This window comes from Pleurodeles waltl, chromosome 10 (genome assembly GCF_031143425.1).
Source record: "Pleurodeles waltl isolate 20211129_DDA chromosome 10, aPleWal1.hap1.20221129, whole genome shotgun sequence".
NCBI classification, from domain to species: domain Eukaryota; kingdom Metazoa; phylum Chordata; class Amphibia; order Caudata; family Salamandridae; genus Pleurodeles; species Pleurodeles waltl.
In genome coordinates, this window is record NC_090449.1 from 632,895,017 (window position 1) to 632,916,233 (window position 21,217).

Consider the following 21,217-nt stretch of genomic DNA (forward strand, 5'->3'; position numbering starts at 1 on the left):
ACTGGCAATGTAACAGGCAGGGATATGCACAGGACTCTCTCCCCTGTAGCTGCTGTGCTCCCCTCAAATACCCATCAAGCTTAGGGTGGGCCACTGTAGGAGGCTGGACTGGCTTGTAGTGAGTACCTAGGGGTACTTACACCTTGCACCAGGCCCAGTTATCCCTTATTAGTGTATAGGGTGTCTAGCAGCTTAGGCTGATAGATAATGGTAGCTTAGCAGAGCAGCTTAGGCTGAACTAGGAGACGAGTGAAGCTCCTACAGTACCACTAGTGTCATATGCACAATATCATAAGAAAACACAATACACAGATATACTAAAAATAAAGGTACTTTATTTTTATGACAATATGCCAAAAGTATCTCAGTGAGTACCCTCAGTATGAGGATAGCAAATATACATAAGATATATGTACACAATACCAAAATATGCAGTAATAGTATTAGAAAACAGTGCAAACAATGTATAGTTACAATAGGATTCAATGGGGACACATAGGGATAGGGGCAACACAAACCATATACTCCAAAAGTGGAATGCGAACCACGAATGGACCCCAAACCTATGTGACCTTGTAGAGGGTCGCTGGGACTGTAAGAAAACAGTTAGGGTTAGAAAAATAGCCCACCCCAAGACCCTGAAAAGTGAGTGCAAAGTGCACTAAAGTTCCCCAAAGGACATAGAAGTCGTGATAGGGGAATTCTGCAGGAAAGACACAAATCAGCAATGCAACAACGATGGATTTCCAAACGAGGGTACCTGTGGAACAAGGGGACCAAGTCCAAAAGTCACAAGCAAGTCGGAGATGGGCAGATGCCCAGGAAATGCCAGCTGTGGGTGCAAAGAAGCTGCCACTTGACAGTAGAAGCTGAAGATTCTGCAGGAACGACAAGGGCTAGGAACTTCCCCTTTGGAGGACGGATCCAACATGCCGTGGAGAGTCGTGCAGAAGTACTTTCCTGAAGAAAGACTGCCAATAAGCCTTGCTAGCTACAAATCATGCGGTTAGGGTTTTTGGATGCTGCTGTGGCCCAGGAGGGACCAGGATGTCGCCAATTGCGTCTGGGGACAGAGGGGACGTCGAGCAAGACAAGGAGCCCTCTCAGAAGCAGGCAGCACCCGCAGAAGTGCCAGAACAGGCACTACGAATTGTAATGAAACGGTGCTCACCCGAAGTTGCACAAAGGAGTCCCACTCCGCCGGAGGACAACTTAGGAGGTCGTGCAATGCAGATTAGAGTGCCGTGGGTCCAGGCTGGACTGTGCACAAAGGATTTCTGCCGGAAGTGCACGGAGGCCGGAGTAGCTGCAAAAGTCACGGTTCCCAGCAATGCAGTCTGGCGTGGGGATGCAAGGACTTACCTCCACCAAACTTGGACTGAAGAGTCACTGGACTGTGGGAGTCACTTGGACAGAGTTGCTGGATTCAAGGGACCTCGCTCGTCGTGCTGAGAGGAGACCCAGGGTACCGGTGATGCAGTTCTTTGGTGCCTGCGGTTGCAGGGGGACGATTCCGTTGACCCACGGGGGATTTCTGCGGAGCTTCTAGTGCAGAGAGGAGGCAGACTACCCCCACAGCATGCACCACCAGGAAAGCAGTCGAGAAGGCGGCAGGATCAGCGTTACAGAGTTGCAGTAGTCGTCTTTGCTACTTTGTTGCAGTTTTGCAGGCTTCCAGTGCGGTCAGCAGTCGATTCCTTGGCAGAAGGTGAAGAGAGAGATGCAGAGGAACTCGGATGAGCTCTTGCATTCGTTATCTAAGGAATCCCCAAAGACAGGGACCCTAAATAGCCAGAAAAGAGGGTTTGGCTACTTAGGAGAGAGGATAGGCTAGCAACACCTGAAGGAGCCTATCAGAAGGAGTCTCTGACGTCACCTGCTTGCACTGGCCACTCAGAGCAGTCCAGTGTGCCAGCAGCACCTCTGTTTCCAAGATGGCAGAGGTCTGGAGCACACTGGAGGAGCTCTGGGCACCTCCCAGGGGAGGTGCAGGTCAGGGGAGTGGTCACTCCCCTTTCCTTTGTCCAGTTTCGCGCCAGAGCAGGGCTGAGGGGTCCCTGAACCGGTGTAGACTGGCTTATGCAGAAATGGGCACCATCTGTGCCCATGAAAGCATTTCCAGAGGCTGGGGGAGGCTACTCCTCCCCAGCCCTAACACCGTTTTCCAAAGGGAGAGGGTGTAACACCCTCTCTCTGAGGAAGTCCTTTGTTCTGCCTTACTGGGCCAAGCCTGGCTGGACCCCAGGAGGGCAGAAACCTGTCTGAGGGGTTGGCAGCAGCAGCAGCTGCAGTGAAACCCCGGGAAAGGCAGTTTGGCAGTACCCAGGTCTGAGCTACAGACCTGTGGGATCATGGGATTGTGCCAACTATGCCAGGATGGCATAGAGGGGGCAATTCCATGATCATAGACATGTTACATGGCCATATTCAGAGTTACCATTGTGAAGCTACATATAGGTAGTGACCTATATGTAGTGCACGCGTGTAATGGTGTCCCCGCACTCACAAAGTCCGGGGAATTGGCCCTGAACAATGTGAGGGCACCTTGGCTAGTGCCAGGGTGCCCACACACTAACTAACTTAGCACCCAACCTTTACCAGGTAAAGGTTAGACATATAGGTGACTTATAAGTTACTTAAGTGCAGTGTAAAATGGCTGTTAAATAACGTGGACGTTATTTCACTCAGGCTGCAGTGGCAGGCCTGTGTAAGAATTGTCAGAGCTCCCTATGGGTGGCAAAAGAAATGCTGCAGCCCATAGGGATCTCCTGGAACCCCAATACCCTGTGTACCTCATTACCATATACTAGGGAATTATAAGGGTGTTCCAGTAAGCCAATGTAAATTGGTAAAATTGGTCACTAGCCTGTTAGTGACAATTTGAAAGAAATGAGAGAGCATAACCACTGAGGTTCTGATTAGCAGAGCCTCAGTGAGACAGTTAGTCATAACACAGGGAACACATACATATAGGCCACAACCTTATGAGCACTGGGGTCCTGGCTAGCAGGGTCCCAGTGACACATAACAAACATACTGGAAACATAGGGTTTTCACTATGAGCACTTGGCCCTGGCTAGCAGGATCCCAGTGAGACAGTGAAAACACCCTGACATACACTCACAAACAGGCCAAAAGTGGGGGTAACAAGGCTAGAAAGAGGCTACTTTCTCACACAACCCCCCCGCAAACGAAGGACTATAAGGCTAACCTTGGCCAGTTGAGACTTTATTGTCTAATTGGTGATAAGTAGAGAGTAGCTCTGCAATAGACTGGTTACTCCCTTTATCATCCACTATATGGTTACTTCCCTGTGGGGATGTAAACAACCCTGTTTGAAGTTTTTTAGCTAAGCAATAATGTGAAGATGTATTTTCAGAGTTTCTATCAGTAAGTTTTAGTTTAGAGCAGTGGGAATTGTCCACTGAACCTATTTGTAGTGATGGAAATGCCAGACAGGGATGCTGTCTCAGAAAAGCCATGGCTGGGCAAAAACTTTGTCCATATGGCTGGAAGAGAGAACAGGGATGCTGTTTCTCTTGAGTTGGAGCAGGGCAGGGATGATGTCCTATGAGCTCCACACTAGGGCAGGGATGCTGTCCTAAGTGTTGTGAGGCAGTGCAGAGTTTCTGCACTAAAGTTTCTCTGGGGGGGTTGGAGGGATGCTCCATGTTAACTAAAATGGTGCTCTTTTTCTCACCAGTGTTAGTTATCCCACAGAGAGGTACTTCTACCTCAGGGAGTACAGCTTTGCCAGCTGATGCTTCCCTTGGAACAGGTGCCACCCCAGGAGAGGTTTCTCCCACCACAGGAATGGTATCCTGAATGGCAGGGTGGTGAGGGGATACTGTGATACCCTTTTTACCTGTTGATGGAGAGGGATCCTGAGTTTTCAGGCCTTCTCTCCTTTGCTTTTTCATTTCAGTAGAAATGAGAGGGAACAATTCCTCTGGGATGCCCAGCATGGCTGCATGGGCATAAAACTCTACATTAGCCCAACCTGAGGCCTCTAGGTCATTACCTAAGAGACAGTCTACAGGTAAGCTTGGTAATACCACCACCTGCTTAGGGCCAGTAACTCCACCCCAACTAAACTGAATTATAGCTAAGGAAGAAACTTAGTGGAGTTATGGACATCAATAATCTTATACTGTTGTCCAATGATGTGTTGTTCAGGATGCACTAGGTTTTCAGTTACCAAAGTGATACTGGCACCTGTGTCCCTGTAGGCCAAGGCCTCAACACCATTTATTGAAACTGTCTGCCTGTACATATCCATTGTAAGGGGACAAGCAGCCAGTGTGGCAAGGCCAATGCCACTAGGTGTGACAGAAACTGTCTTGGGACTAACTATCCCAGTTTCTATTATGGACCCATAAGTGAACCCAACTACACCCTTAACTTGACTGTTGCCAGCAGTCCCACCACTAGTACCACTACTGCTAGGGGCACTAGAGCTTGATGTATTAGTGGTGGTAGGCTCAGGGGGTTTACCTGGACAGGACTTATCCCCTGGCCTATGGCCTCTGTTTTTACACACAAAGCACCAGGGCTTTTTCATGTGTGCAGGTTGAGAAGAAGAGGAAGAATTTGTTTTATCCCCACCCTCTGAAGAGTGTTTAAGATTTGAAGTGGGATCTTTGGTTTTACCCTTATCCCCATGCTTATCTTGAGATTTTTCACCATCTTTCTTCTTGCCATCCTTGTCACCACCTGTATGAACTTTTCTGTTCACTCTTGTTCTGACCCATTTGTCTGCCTTCTTTCCAAATTCTTGGGGAGAGGTCCAATCAGAGTCCACCAAGTACTGGTGCAACAAATCAGACACACAATTATTAAGAATATGCTCTCTCAGGATCAAGTTATACAGGCTTTCATAATCAGTAACTTTACTGCCATGTAACCACCCCTCCAAGGCCTTCACTGAATGGTCAATAAAATCAACCCAGTCTTGTGAAGACTCCTTTTTGGTCTCTCTGAACTTCATCCTGTACTGTTCAGTGGTTAAGCCATAACCATCCAGGAGTGCATTCTTAAGAACTGCAACATTATTGGCATCACTTTCTTTTACAGTAAGGAGCCTATCCCTACCCTTTCCACTAAATGATAGCCATAGGATAGCAGCCCACTGCCTTTGAGGGACATCCTGTACAGCACAGGCCCTCTCAAGTGCAGCAAACCACTTGTTAATGTCATCCCCCTCCTTATGAGGGGGAACTATCTTGTGCAGATTCCTAGAATCATGCTCTTTTTCAGGATGACTATTGGGAATACTGCTGCTGCCACCATGGGTTTCTAAACCCAACTTCTGTCTTTCTTTCTCTACTTCTAAGGACTGTCTATCCAAATCCAGCTGTTGCTTCTTGAGCTTCAGTCTGGTTTGTTCCACTCTCAATCTATTGAGCTCCCTTTATAACAATCTGTCATCAGGGTGGGTGGGAGGGACATGTCTAGAAACAGAAGTATGATGAGAAAGGACAGAAGGAGACCTGTCCCTAACAGAAGGCACCCTAACAGCTTGGCTCACAGAAACAGCACTTCTACTATGATGAGAAGGAATACTCTTACTGTGATGTGAGACCACACTATCTGTATGATGTGACTCAACATCAGTTCCAACTATGCTAGGTTGTCTGCTAGGGGGCAGGCTTGGAAGTTTCCCTCCCACTTCTTTAGCTAGGGGAGCCCCAGAGTCAGAGTGGGAACCATCAGCTAACTTTTAAACAGGAGTGCCAGCTGTGGCCTTATCCTGTTCAACAAGCATATTCACTAACAGTTCTCTAGAAGGATTCTTCCTTACACTTAAACCTCTTTCTATGCAGAGACTCCTTGCTTCTTTCCAGCTAAAGTTATCATAAGCAAGTTTGGACAGATCAACAGTTTGGCCTGTGCCAGACATTTTTCGAAAGTGTTTAAGTGATAGAAAAAGGAAAAAAGTTTTTCAGAACTTTTATAAAGACAGAAAAAAAACTTTTAAAACTTTTTAAGAACTTTTTGAAAGTTTAGAAGTACTTTTCAGCACTTTAGAAAAGAAGTGAGAAAAGAAATGCAAAACATTTTGGTTAGGTGTACATACACTGAACTTGTTTTGTATATTTTTCTCTCATGAAAAGTACAATGACAAAAGTGGTAAGTAGTTACAGAGCACTTATCCCACCACTGCACAACCAATGTAGGAGGCTGGACTGGCTTGTAGTGAGTACCTAGGGGTACTTACACCTTGCACCAGGCCCAGTTATCCCTTATTAGTGTATAGGGTGTCTAGCAGCTTAGGCTGGTAGATAATGGTAGCTTAGCAGAGCAGCTTAGGCTGAACTAGGAGACGAGTGAAGCTCCTACAGTACCACTAGTGTCATATGCACAATATCATAAGAAAACACAATACACAGATATACTAAAAATAAAGGTACTTTATTTTTATGACAATATGCCAAAAGTATCTCAGTGAGTACCCTCAGTATGAGGATAGCAAATATACATAAGATATATGTACACAATACCAAAATATGCAGTAATAGTATTAGAAAACAGTGCAAACAATGTATAGTTACAATAAGATGCAATTGGGACACATAGGGATAGGGGCAACACAAACCATATACTCCAAAAGTGGAATGCGAACCACGAATGGACCCCAAACCTATGTGACCTTGTAGAGGGTCGCTGGGACTGTAAGAAAACAGTTAGGGTTAGAAAAATAGCCCACCACAAGACCCTGAAAAGTGAGTGCAAAGTGCACTAAAGTTCCCCAAAGGACATAGAAGTCGTGATAGGGGAATTCTGCAGGAAAGACACAAATCAGCAATGCAACAACGATGGATTTCCAAACGAGGGTACCTGTGGAACAAGGGGACTAAGTCCAAAAGTCACAAGCAAGTCGGAGATGGGCAGATGCCCAGGAAATGCCAGCTGTGGGTGCAAAGAAGCTGCTACTGGACAGTAGAAGCTGAAGATTCTGCAGGAACGACAAGGGCTAGGAACTTCCCCTTTGGAGGACGGATCCCTCACGCCGTGGAGAGTCGTGCAGAAGTGTTTTTCTGAAGAAAGACTGCCAACAAGCCTTGCTAGCTGCAAATCATGCAGTTAGGGTTTTTGGATACTGCTGTGGCCCAAGAGGGACCAGGATGTCGCCAATTGCGTCTGGGGACAAAGGGGGCTTCAAGCAAGACAAGGAGCCCTCTCAGAAGCAGGCAGCACCCGCAGAAGTGCAGAAACAGGCACTACGAAGTGGAGTGAAACAGTGCTCACCCGAAGTTGCACAAAGGAGTCCCATGCTGCTGGAGGACAACTTAGGAGGTCGTGCAATGCAGGTAAGAGTGCCGTGGACCCAGGCTGGACTGTGCACAAAGGATTTCCACCGGAAGTGCACGGAGGCCGGAGTAGTTGCAAAAGTCGCGGTTCCCAGCAATGCAGTCTGGCGTGGGGATGCAAGGACTTACCTCCACCAAACTTGGACTGAAGTGTCACTGGACTGTGGGAGTCACTTGGACAGAGTTGCTGGATTCAAGGGACCTCGCTCGTCATGCTGAGAGGAGACCCAGAGTTCCGGTGATGCAGTTCTTTGGTGCCTGCGGTTGCAGGGGGACGATTCCGTTGACCCACGGGAGATTTCTTCGGAGCTTCTAGTGCAGAGAGGAGGCAGACTACCCCCACAGCATGCACCACCAGGAAAGCAGTCGAGAAGGCGGCAGGATCAGCGTTACAGAGTTGCAGTAGTCGTCTTTGCTAGTTTGTTGCAGTTTTGCAGGCTTCCAGCGCGGTCAGCAGTCGATTCCTTGGCAGAAGGTGAAGAGAGAGATGCAGAGGAACTCGGATGAGCTCTTGCATTCGTTATCTAAGGAATCCCCAAAGACAGAGACCCTAAATAGCCAGAAAAGAGGGTTTGGCTACTTAGGAGAGAGGATAGGCTAGCAACACCTGAAGGAGCCTATCAGAAGGAGTCTCTGACGTCACCTGCTGGCACTGGCCACTCAGAGCAGTCCAGTGTGCCAGCAGCACCTCTGTTTCCAAGATGTCAGAGGTCTGGAGCACACTGGAGGAGCTCTGGGCACCTCCCAGGGGAGGTGCAGGTCAGGGGAGTGGTCACTCCCCTTTCCTTTGTCCAGTTTCGCGCCAGAGCAGGGCTGAGGGGTCCCTGACCCGGTGTAGACTGGCTTATGCAGAAATGGGCACCATCTGTGCCTATGAAAGCATTTCCAGTGGCTGGGGGAGGCTACTCCTCCCCTGCCCTAACACCATTTTCCAAAGGGAGAGGGTGTAACACCCTCTCTCTGAGGAAGTCCTTTGTTCTGCCTTCCTGAGGCAAGCCTGGCTGGACCCCAGGAGGGCAGAAACCTGTCTGAGGGGTTGGCAGCAGCAGCAGCTGCAGTGAAACCCCGGGAAAGGCAGTTTGGTAGTACCCAGGTCTGAGCCACCACAAGAATGCAGGCCATTAGGGGGTCAGGCTCCAATGTGCACCCTGCCCACATTGGGAGGACAGCCGCATCTGGCCCAGAGCCTCAGGTTCTTCCACCACTTCTGACTGTGGGAGCTCCACTGGTCACGGACTGATAGAGTCCGCACCTTCAGGGTGAAGGCTCTCCAAATACCTTTCTTCTGATGGGTGTTGACCTGTGTGAATGCAAGAGACAAATCAAAAGGTTACAAATGCATATTTTTGCCCAAATAGTTCAATCACACACATTTCAGAAACACCGGGCACTAAAATGTTATAATTGTAAAAACAACACAAGCGTAAAGCACACATGCTGCTAAGTACAGGCACATGACTACACACTTTTGGACTCATCTGCAAACTAACCCACTACCCTGCTTATGGCCTACACTGACCAAGCAAGCCTACTGGCATCAGTTAGACCAGCAACGTGCACTGTGAAGTGAGCCACAATGAATCTCAACGCACCGTTGTGGCCTTCTGAAGGGTAAATTCCTTGGGCAGACTGAATAGATATATGTTCATCCAGCCACATGGACTCAATGCATGCAGTCCCCCCAGGCAACTACCATAGTACAGACTTCACCCTAAGACTTAAGTGACAATGAAAGGGATGCAATGGGTGGTACGGAAATTCTCTTGCCTGTGCATGTCGACATGTGGGTTACCTAATGTTAACTCATACCACTTCAGGGTGGGTTTGTGGAGTATGACTTGTAGCATTTGTTATCATATGTGGCAATTGTACAGAGATGGCATCCAACATACTAAGGTCAGTTTGGTCTCAATTGTTGCACGTAACTAAGGTAATGAGTCAAGGCCCATATTTATACTTTTTGACGCACAACTGCGCCAACGTAGTTGTGCGTCAAAAATTTTACTGCCGGCTAACGCCATTCCAAAGCACCATGCGGGCGCCTTATTTATGGAATGATGTTAGCCGGCGCTGCGGACTGGTGTGCGTCAAAAAAAATGACTCACACCAGGCAGCGCCGGCGTAGGGGAAAATGGAGGTTGGGCGTCAAAAAATGGGGCAAGAGAGGTCTGAGGCAAAATTCAGCCCTCAACCCGATTTGCGCCATTTTTTTTGACGCCCAACCCCCATTGAAATGACTCCTGTCTTAGCAAAGACAGGAGTCATGCCCCCTTGCCCAATGGCCATGCCCAGGGGACTTATGTCCCCTGGGCATGGTCATTGGGCATAGTGGCATGTAGGGGGGCCCAAATCAGGCCCCCCTATGCCACAAAAAAAATATGAAAAAAATATTTTCCCCAACTTACCTCTACTTCCCTGGGATGGTTCCCTCCATCCTTGGGTGTCCTCCTGGGGTGGGCAAGGGTGGCAGGGGGTGTCCCTGGGGGCATGGGAGGGCACCTCTGGGCTCCTTCTGAGACCACAGGTCCCTTAACGCCTGCCCTGACCCAGGCGTTAAAAAACGGCGCCCATCAGGCTGGGTGCCGTTTTTTAAGGCCTGCCCCCTCCTGTGCGTCAAAATGACGTCACAGTATAAATATGGGGCACAGGCCTTAAAGTCATTTTTGGAAGGGAACGCCTACCTTGCATATAATTAACGCACGGCTGGTTCCCCCTTCCAAAAAATGACGCACATGGTGGAACTTTGACGCCCGCGGGGTCGGACGTCAAAGTATAAATATGGGGCAGGGTTTGCGCTGATTGTGAGTCGAAAATATTGACGCACATTCGCCACAAACAGAGTATAAATATGCCCCCAAATGTCATGCCCTTCATAGAATCAACCAACTATCTGCACTGTTGGTTTGGCACTTGTGCAATACCCCTGTGCTGGACAAATATAATTAATGTAAAGGTGTCAACTGAGCTGTCGGACTAAGGGCCTGTCAAATATCAATGACACACATTGACAATGAGGCAAAATGCACGAATGTACTAGGTCATGGAGTTCCCTCAGTACCCATCCTGATATAGTCAGAGGACAAAGGCCTTCAGGCCTAGCCTTGCCACAGGAGACTCATTTTGGCCACATGGCAGGATCTGCAGGTCTACAGGGAGTGGACCTGTTGCCACAATAGCATAGCCACAGTAACTCTACCCCAGCCTGGCCTATGTCTCATACTGGGAGATACATATGACAGGTCCTGGTCTTTGCAGGCTGAGCATACACAACCTACATGATATTCACATTTCCATCACTTCTATGCATGACAATGCATCATGTGCCCATCCTTTATGTGGTTTGTTGCTTGTGTGGCAGTCTGAAGAGCACAGTGATTTTATGTGGTTCTCATACAACAGATGGCCAAGGCCAGATGTGTGCTAAGTGTGCTCTATGGCACTTTACACATTGCTAAAAATATCCTCAAATGACTCAAACAGTATACATACGCAGCTCATGCTGAGAAGCACATATAGATCATTTGACCTTTACAACCATTATATCCACAGATATCTCTTCATATGGCCATAAGGTCGCCTTGCCTACATATATGAATGCAACACAAGGAAAATCTAGGCCTTATCACACATCACATGACACAATGTTAATCTGAAATAAATAGAGTACTTTTCTCTACTACGTGCACAATATACATCCCATGTATGGCACACACAATGTGACAACAGGAACCCAAAAAATGTAACTGGCACACAGAGGCAAATTATAGCCTATGAGGAAGGAAAGGATGGTGTTGAATGGAGTCAAAAATGCCTATGAGGTTCTTACCTGCTCCTCTGGTGAGCAATAGAGCTGATCCTACAGGGGAAGTACCTCCTCAATTACCTCTCCAGCTCCTCAGGAGAGAAAGCAAGGGCCCCTTCACTTACTTGGCCTGACATTATTGCCCCCAGAGGTGGAACATAGCAGCTGAAGTGGTGGAGGTGTTGATGGCAGCAGTGTCAGGAGTCAAGGGAGTAAATTTGCAAAACTTGGCATACATGTACCCCACATACATGGTCATTACCACTGACAGTCACAGTCATCGGCCAGTGACTGTCACAGGCAGTGACGTTAGCCTATGGCAATGTCCACCATGGTTGGAATTACCCACCATGCGGTAAACTTCCGCAGGTGGCTGTGGACGGTTCCCAATGTCCAGTGAAGTAGGTCAGGCATACGCCTTTTTGGCGATTGGAGATACAGTATTGGGACCTGATAAATATGTCACAACACCAACATGTGTTGGATCATCACCAACATTCTAAAACAACCTTGTTGTGTAGGTTCTACTACACAATCACCAGTGTAGTTTATTCTTGGGCACAGATAGCATATTACAGTGGCAAATTGTCCACCGCATCTGATGGCATTTTTGGTGGTCGGAACATTGAGGGGCATTTGAGGAGCAGATAGTTGGGTGTTGCCCAAATCCATGTTGTGGACACATGTGTTGACAACCATAGGGGTCATATTTGACCCTTGTGTAGTTGACAGCTCTAGTTTATTTTCAGAAATGCTTTTACCAGAAATGCTTTGTCATATGATTTTGTTGCTTTACCTCATGTTTGTTGGTGTGGCACAGTAACTAGTGCTCAAACTCATGTATTTTCACAAATAGGTACCCTGGAAAGGGAGCAGGTGACAACCTCCAGTGTACCGTCCATTGCCAGACCTTCAAACCATGGAAGAATGTCACATCATCAAACTGTACCATCTGAATAGGCAAACAGTTAATGCCTGAGAACACAAATCCAACATGAACGCCACCCATTGTTCAACTCATGGCAGTATTACACTTCCTTGTTACAGGGTCCTTCCAATATACAGTGTCCATATCTGGTGGTATGTCCTAATGTGTGTTCAGTGTTGTGTTAAGAGATGTGCTATCAGCAATGATGAAACACATTGACTGCTATATCAAGTTCCCCAGACGTGAGTATTAGTTCAATGTGAAGGCTGACTTCTATGGTTTTCCTCACCTCCCTCATGTGGTGGGAGTCTTTGATGGCACATATGTTGCCTTGGTACAACTGCAGAGCAGTGAACAAGTCTATTGCAACAGGAAGCACTTTGATTCTATCAACGTGCACGTTGTCTGCTTGTCGGATCTCTACATCTCAAATGTCTGTGCCCAGTTTCCAGGTTCAGCCCACGATTACTTTGTAATGAGGAACAGTACCATACCCTACCTGATGTCACAACTGGAAACAGAGAGGGCCTGGATGGTTGGTAAGTCACATCTGTCTTGATGTTGTGTGTGTGATGGCAGGTGCTACAATCATGAAGTGAGTGACACATTGCTGCACTTATGTCTCATTTCTAAAACGTTGACTCAGCATATCTAAACCGTCCTTAATAACTGACGCACTGAGGAACCAAACTACGTCAAGGGAAGTCTGCTTGAAGGAGACCCATGGAAGAACACGGCTTGCAGTGGAGCGGGCTTTTCGGCTCCTAAAGGCCAGGATTCGCTGTCTGGACAGGGCTGGGGGATCCCTCCTCTACTCATGCACGAAAGATCACTGTGGCATGGTGAATGCTCCATAACCTTATCCTACAGAGGAATATCTCTTACATCCCAGAGGAGCTGGAGCCTGCACTTTCCCTGGGTGAGAATCCTGAAATGGTCTATAGGAAGGAGCTGACTTGCGACAAGATCTCATCAACAGCTTCTTCTCATGAGTGTAAGTATTTCATGGGATGTCATAACTTTGACTGTGCCAAGAACTTTTGTTGTGATAATTTGTGGAGTTAGTTCTAGAAAATAGTTAGGAGCTGATGCTCAGGAAAATGAGCTAGCTTTTGACACATTTACATCTTGATGATGTTGCTTTGTTTGTGACAAATTTATTGTAAAGCACTTTGTTCTCCAGATGCTTGCAATGTTATTTGTGTCATATGTATGGTTTCATACTTATACCTTGTTTTGTTATTTCTTCAGATACCTTCACCATGACACCTTCATATGGGCATTTCAGAGTTGTGGCATTGGCAGGTATGTGATGCTGTTTGGACCTATAAAGTGAACATGGATTGTTCCTGGTAATGTAGTTCACAGGCTTTGGGTATAGAAGACCCGTGCCAAGAAAGCTTGCACAGTGATAGGATGGAAGTACAGAAGACTCCATTGGACTTGTTCCTTGTCATGTGGTGGCCCTGATGCATCATGTGTGTCATCATGTGGTCTGAAAATATGTATTCCTAGGCCAAATTCATGTTATTTTCCCTTCACACTGGCTAAACACTCTTTTTTTTATCAACTGTATGTTGCTGTTGATATGTTTCATCATTGTAGGCCAAAGTGCCTGTGCCCCATTACCCACAATTGTGTCATATAACCAGATGCAAAAGCACTGGATTGTAATGACCCTGTGACAAGAAACTGTTGTATTGTCATCTGTCTGAGTCTTGTATTATATGATGTTAGATTACTTTTGTGTGGTAGGCAATATGGCTCCAGCTGATGACATCAACCCCTTTAATGTTTTGCCTATTCTACAGAACAATGTCTGATAAATCTCTCCTTTCCATGTCTGGAGGTCTGTACCTGTAAATTGGATCATTTACCTAGTATTATTCAATCATGTATGATTTGCTATTTTTCAGACATATTGACAACCTCTGCGCTGAACTATGCAAAATAATTATTTTTTTGACAAGACACTTGTATGTGTTTGTTTGTGTAGAATGGTTGTATTCTTGAGTTGGACACTGTGTACATGCAACATACACCTGCTTGCACAAGTACCTTGGGTCATCATGGTATGGTTCACATGGTCTGACATATCTACTTAGCTAAGTGTGAAATTTAAGACAGCAGAAAATAGTTTGTTATGGGTGAATTTATTGTAATGCTACAACGTACAAAAATATTTGTGACAGAAAGAAACAAAAATGTAAAGTGAAGGGGTCAGTCATGGGGACTGAGATCAATGGAGTAGATGCCACACCATAGGAAGTCCAAAGTCTGGAGTATTCCTCCCATTGGAAATTAAATGTGGTTCAGGATTAGTCCACAGAGTGTATGTGTGACACACAAAGGAGGACATTACGGAAGAGGTTTATAGCTGTCAGTAGTGGGTGTCTTGCCATCTGCACCTCCTGGATTCTTTGCGAGACATCCCCACTTGTGATGGGAGGATCAGTTGCTGCTGAGTCAAGGGTGTCTGTACATCTGACAGGGACTCAATTGCTGTGGCTGTCACACATGTACTTAAATAGGATATAGTTGCCACACAGGAAGGGGTAGATGGTGGGGGGAAAGCCCTGCTAAGGGTGGTGTTGAATTCCCTCAGCACACCTGTTAGGGTGCTTAAGTTTTCGTTATGGACCTCCATTTTTTCTATCATGACCCTTTGAGGCTGCTCAATTTCCTGGAGTTCAGCCAACACCTTAAGCCCATCATGCCTTGGGACTCCTGATAGACCCCCCCAGAACATGGCTGATGGTGTCCTGGCTGACAGCAGCCCCAGTAGCCTTACTCCGCTGGCCCACCAGCATCATTCCCACGCACCCTACCCACATGAGCCTGTGCCTTTGGCACCGGGTGCACATTCCAACTGGGTCCTGAAACTCAGTGTCAGGAGTGTCAGGTTGCACCTCCGGATCCAGGACTGGGGGACACAAGATGGTGGAAACTGTGCTAGGTACACAGTTTGTGGGGCGCATCGTTGCCCAGGATGTTGATGCAACAGGGCTGGGAGGCGATGTTGTGGCCAAGGTAAGACTCACTGTTGCCGTCTGACCAGGTTGCCTGGATAGGCCAGGACTGTCCTCCATGTCCACAAGTATAGGAGTGTCATCACGACTGAGGGCTTCATCCAGGGGTGTAGTAAGTATCTGTCAGTGGTCTCCATGTGCACTGTGGCAGCTTGACCCATTGATGGGGGGGAAATATTGCTACTGGTGTGACATCTACCTCCAAAGGGTTTTGTGTTACAATAAGCAGAGATATTGAACTTTCTTAAGTTGTAGGTTAGACTTTTGTGCATTGTTAGACCTGACAGCCTTAGGGTAGTCATCCCCCAAAGTTCTGGCTCCTTCCCTCTACTTTTTTGACATAGTTTTTTTCTGGTCTTAGGATTCTGCACACTTTACCACTTCCAACCAGTGCTGAAGTGCATATGCTCTCTCCCTTAAACATGGTAACATTGGTTCAGTTCCAATTGGCATATTTGGCTTACTTCTAAGTCCCTAGTAAAATGCATTACATGTGCCCAGGGCCTGTAAATTAAAAGCTACTGGTGGGCCTGCAGCACTGATTGTGCCACCCACATAAGTAGCCCCTTAACCATGTCTCACTTTCCAAGCCTTAAACTTCAATTTTTCTACATATTAGTCATTCCTAAGATAGGCCCTAGGTAACCAATAGGGCAGGGCGCTGTGTAGGTAAAATGCAGGACATGTACATTTGTGTTTTATATGTCCTGGTAGTGAGAAATCTTAAATTTGTTTTCCACTACTGGGAGGCATGCCCCTGTCTAGCATTAGGACTGCCTCATATACTTTTTGAGTGGTACATTCTGATCTGAAAAGGCTTACCATTTCATGTTAAATATGGCCAGAATGGTAATGGAAAATCCTGCTTATTGGTGAGGTTGGATTTTATATTACTATTTTAGAAATGCCACTTTTAGAAAACTTTACAAATAAACAGGGTAACCCAATGTTCCCCACAGAACTGGGTAATCTAAACTGTAAAGCACACAATGTTCATGGAGAAATCATTTGCATACAAATATTTCAGCGATATTAAATACTATTAATGTTGTGATTAACCATGGATTAAATTCCATAAATGAATACATCTTCAAACAGCGTGTAATTTGTTTCTGGGAAAATGAAGAATTTTTTACATATTGACTAATAATATATACATCAACATAGCAAAGCAACAAAGAGATTTTTGTGTGTTTTTATACAAATGCACTGATGACCCCTCTTGTCCACAATCCCTTTACATCCAAAGGACAGAAAGAGAGCACCAACCCTAGCAACACAAAAGGATGATGGACGGAGTGCTGAACAATGTAAACACTCACCCCCAGTCACAGACCTGGGTTTAATCCATCGTTCTTTTGCTCACCATGCCACCCCAGTTTGGACCCAGCCATATGCAAATCAGTCTTGACCCTGTTCCTCATGGGAACAGTCCAGCCCGAACTGCCAAGCCAGGTCCTCACTGGACTAGAAACAAGCATCCTGGGACCGGTTTCAGGGTTTCATCCTTCATCAGCCAGGCTAGCGTGAATCCAGTGGTACAGTGAGAAAGGGACACACATCTGGGCATATCCTTCCCACTTAGGACAACATTAGCAACACAAAAGGATGATGGACAGAGTGCTGAACAATGCAAACACTCACCCCCAGTCACAGATCCGGGTTTAATCCATCGTTCTTTTGCTCACCATGCCACCCCAGTTTGGACCCAGCCATATGCAAATCCATCTTGACCCTGTTCCTCATTGGAACAGTCCAGCCCAAACTGCCAAGCCAGGTCCTCCCTGGACCAGAAACAAGCATCCTGGGAGCAGTTTCAGAGTTTCACCCTTCATTATCCAGGCTAGCTTGAATCCAGTGGTACAGTGAGCAAGGGACCCACTTCTGGGCATACCCTTCCCACTTAGGGCAACTTTAGCAACACAAAAGGATGATGGACGGAGTGCTGAACAATGCAAACACTCACCCCCAGTCACAGATCTGGGTTTAATCCATTGTTCTTTTGCTCACCATGCCACCCCAGTTTGGACCCAGCCATATGCAAATCAGTCTTGACCCTGTTCCTCATGGGAACAGCCCAGCCCGAACTGCCAAGCCAGGTCCTCCCTGGACAGGAAAGAAGCATCCTGCCACCAGAGAGCACCAACCCGCCTGACTCTCCAACCACAAAATGTTTGAGTCCTATATTCAGTCTTTTAAACAATTAGAAAATCACTCCTAAAGGACTCCAGCAGCTCATGCAAAGAATTGCGCCATAGAGAGTATAAGGTCAACGTTTCGGTCTCCCAAGGCTCAAACCGTCCAGGAGACCATCCTCAGGACAATATGTCAAAGTGGATTCAATCACAATAATTGTTGCTTTCAACATAACACTGCCCACCCCCAATTCAGAAACATCTGTCTGGACAATTAACCTTTTAGAGCAATTTGGGATTTTTAGGACAGGTGCAATATACATAGCCTGCTTAAACTCCTCAAAATCTTTTTGACAGCTGGCTGTCCATAATTCCTTCTTGGGAATTTTCTAAGAGGTGAGGTCATTAAGAGGGGCAACAATGGAGCCACAGTTCTTAATGAAACTCCTGTAATACCCAGTGAAACCAACTAAGGCTCTGACCTGGGTCTGAGTAGTAGGGGGAGCCCAGTCTACCATAGTCTATATCTTCCCCTGCAGTGCTTCAATCTGTTCCCCACCAACTAGGTTCCCAGATAAACCACTTTTCCCTGCCCTCTCTGGCCTTTAGAAGCCTTGATAGTGAGGCCTGCCTTTTGCAGGACCTCCAAAACGTTCCACAGGTGGACCAGGTGGTCATCCCAGGTGGAGCTAAATACAGCAATATCCTCTAGATATGCTGCACTGAATGCTTCCAGACCTTGGAGGACTGAATTCGCCAGCTTTTCGAAAGTGTCAGATGCATTTTTCAGACCAATGGGCATAACTGTAAATTGATAATGCCTTCTAATAGTTGAATATGCAGTTTTGTGGTTTAGCATCCTCTGATAGCTTGATCTGCCAATACCCTGCAGTTAAGTCAAAGGTGCTCAGATACTTAGTAGATGCCAGTGTATCTATCAGCTCATTTGGCCTGGGTATAGGGTGAGCATCTGTTTTTGTAATTGTTTCGAGCCCTCTGTAGTCTACATAAAATCTCATTTCCCTTTTTCCATTTTGAATATGGGGTTTGGGGACAAGCACCACTGGGCTGGCCCAGGGGCTGTCTGAGTGCTCAATTACTCCTGGATCCATCATCTTCTGAACCTCAGATTTAATACAGTCTCTGACTTGGTCACGCTGCCTATAAACCATATTTTTGACAGGCAAACTGTCTCCAGTATCAATAGTATGTTCACACCAAGTAGTCTAACCAGGTGTGAGTGAAAAGTGTTCAGAGAATTTGTCTAGGAGGTACTTGCAGTCCTCCTTTTGCTCTGCATTAAGGCAGTCTGCAAAGACAACCCCCTCCACCGAGCCATCAGCTGGAGTGTTGGAAAAGAGGTCAGGGAGAGGGTCACTCTCTTCTCCTGCCCCTCATCAGTGGCCATGAGTAGGGTCAAGTCTACCCTATCATAGTAGGGTTTCAGGCGGTTCACATGGGGTACCTTTAGGGGACTTCTTAGAGTGCCTGGGTCCACCAGGTAGGTGACTCACCCTACTTTTCCAAGCTGAGATGTGGATCACTCCATTTGTCCTGGAGTGCTCTTGGTGCCACAGGCTCCAACACCCACACCTTCTGTCCTGGGTGGTACTCAGTCAGGACAGCCTTCTGGTCATGCCATTGCTTTTGAAGCTCTTGGCTGGCCTGAAGGTTTTTAGTGGCCTTTTTCATGTACTCAGCCATTTGTGATCTTATACCAAGCACATAATTCACAATGTCTTGTTTAGGGGGCTTCAAGGGTTGTTCCCACCCGTCTTTGACAAGTGAAAGCAGACCCCTAGCAGGGTGATCAAAAAGGAGTTCAAAGGGGCTGTAGCCCACTCCCTTCTGGGGTACATTCCTGTAGGCAAAAAAGAGACATGGCAGGAGGACATACCATCTCCTTCTGAATTTTTCAGAGTCTCATGATCATGCCTTTGAGAGTTTTGTTTAATCTCTCAACCAGTCCATTTGTTTGGGGGTGATAGGGTGTGGTGAATTTATAGGTTACACCACATTCCTTCCACATTGCTTTTAAGTATGCAGACATGACGTTACTACCCCTGTTGGATACTACCTCTTTAGGGAAGCCCACACTGGAAAATATTCCCAGGAGGGCCTTTGCCACTGCAGAAGCTGTAGTAGTCCTTAAGGGGATGGCTTCTGGATATCTTGTGGCACGGTCCACTACCACTAAGACAAATCTGTTTCCAGAAGCAGTTGAAGGGCCAAGGGGGCCAACAATGTCAACCCCTACCCTTTCAAAGGGACCCCAACCACAGGCAGTGGGATTAAGGGGGCCTTTGCGGTGCCACCAATCTTGACATTGGCTTGGCAAGTGACACAAGAATGACAGAACTATTTTTTGTCCTCTGACATGTGAGGCCAGAGAAAGTGAGGGATAAGTCTGTCCCATGTCTTACTTTGCTCCAGATGTGCAGCCAGGGGAATATCATGTGCAAGAGTTAGGAGGAATTCCCCATACTGCAAGGGAATTACTAGTCTTCTGGTAGCACCAGGTTTTGGGTCCCTTGCTTCAGTATAAAGGAGATTGTTCTCCCAATAAACTCTATGTGTGTCACTGATATCCCCAGCTTGCTGGTTGACAGCTTGCTGTCTTAGACCGTCTAGTGTGGGACAGGTCTGCTGTGCCACACTAAGGGGCAGATTTCTGGAAAGTGGTTCTGTACCAAATGCAGCGCCACTTTCCCTGCGCCCCTTAACACCCCCATACTGCCACCATGTGTGCGACGTATTTAAAATACGGCACACCATGGCGCAGGGTAGAGGGCAATAGCATCATAATGATGCTATTGATGTACTCAGCAGGAGTAACACCAAAATATTGGCGCTACTCCTGCAGAGTACATAGGGCCCTAAACTAAAGAATGGATGGCCCATTTTAATGCCTGGTCTTGAGCAGGCATTAAAAGTGTCGTAGAAAATGGCATAAGGAAATCTCATAGATTTCCTTACACCATTGTTCTGGCTACCTTAACGGGTGAATGCCCTCTTTGCATACATTATGCCTGGCACAGGCATAATGTAGCTCAAAGGGTTGCAGGGTGGCGCAATGCATGCATTGCGCCACCCTGTAAAAGAGGTGTGGGGATTTCGGCCTTGTTGGGCCACATTAACATAAAAAACAATGACGTTAATGTGGCACAAGGTTGCATAAGGGCACTCTAAATATGCTCCTCAGTTCCACCCTAGCAGGCCCCCCTACATCCAGGAGTTCAGCTGTATCAGCCTGAAGCTCCCCTGGTATAGGTTCTGCACAAGGAGTTGGCTCCTCCTCATCAAAAGGGAATCTTCTGGAGAGGGAGGGATAGTGGACAAGGTTTTTCTCTTTCTACCCCTAGTTTTTGGGAGCACTTGGTCCATTGTTTCAGGGTCCAAGTTTCCCTGTCCTCTTTGCTTCTGGGCCTGAGCCCTGGTAAGAGTGAAGATGTGCCCTGGGATGCCCAGCATTGCTGCATGGGCTTCCAACTCCACTTCAGCCCAAGCTGTAGACTCCAAATCATTGCCTAGTAGATACTCTACAAGTAGATCAGTGGATACCACAACTTTGTTAGGACCAGTAACCCCCCCCCCCCCCCCAGCTTAGATTCACAACAGCCATGGGGTGGCTAACAGTGTTGTTATGGGCACCAGTAGCTTGGTAATGATGACCAAGTAGGTGATGCTCAGGGGCTACCAGTTTTTCCATCACCATAGCAAGACTGGTACCTGTGTCCGTGTAGGACTCAACCTGATAACCATTTATTAGGGGTAGTTGCTTGTACTTATCCATATTAAGGGGACAAGCAACTAAGGTGGCAAGGGCAATGCCACCCTCAGAGACTAAAAGAGTCTCAGTGGTCTCCCTAACTAGACCAACCCCCACTAATTACCAAATGTGAGACCAGCTATGCCCTTTGATTGGCTATTTGTTGAGTTTTACCCACCACCACTGCTATTACTAGGGGCACTAGAGGAAGCAGTGGGGGTTGTGATGGTGGGAGGTTTGGTGT

General features: G+C 46.9%; 1 pseudogene; it reads left to right on the forward strand.

Annotated features, from left to right (window-relative positions):
* LOC138262442 (lamin-B2.L-like) overlaps nt 1–21,217 on the forward strand; it is a 177,138-nt pseudogene that overhangs the window by 68,007 nt on the left and 87,914 nt on the right.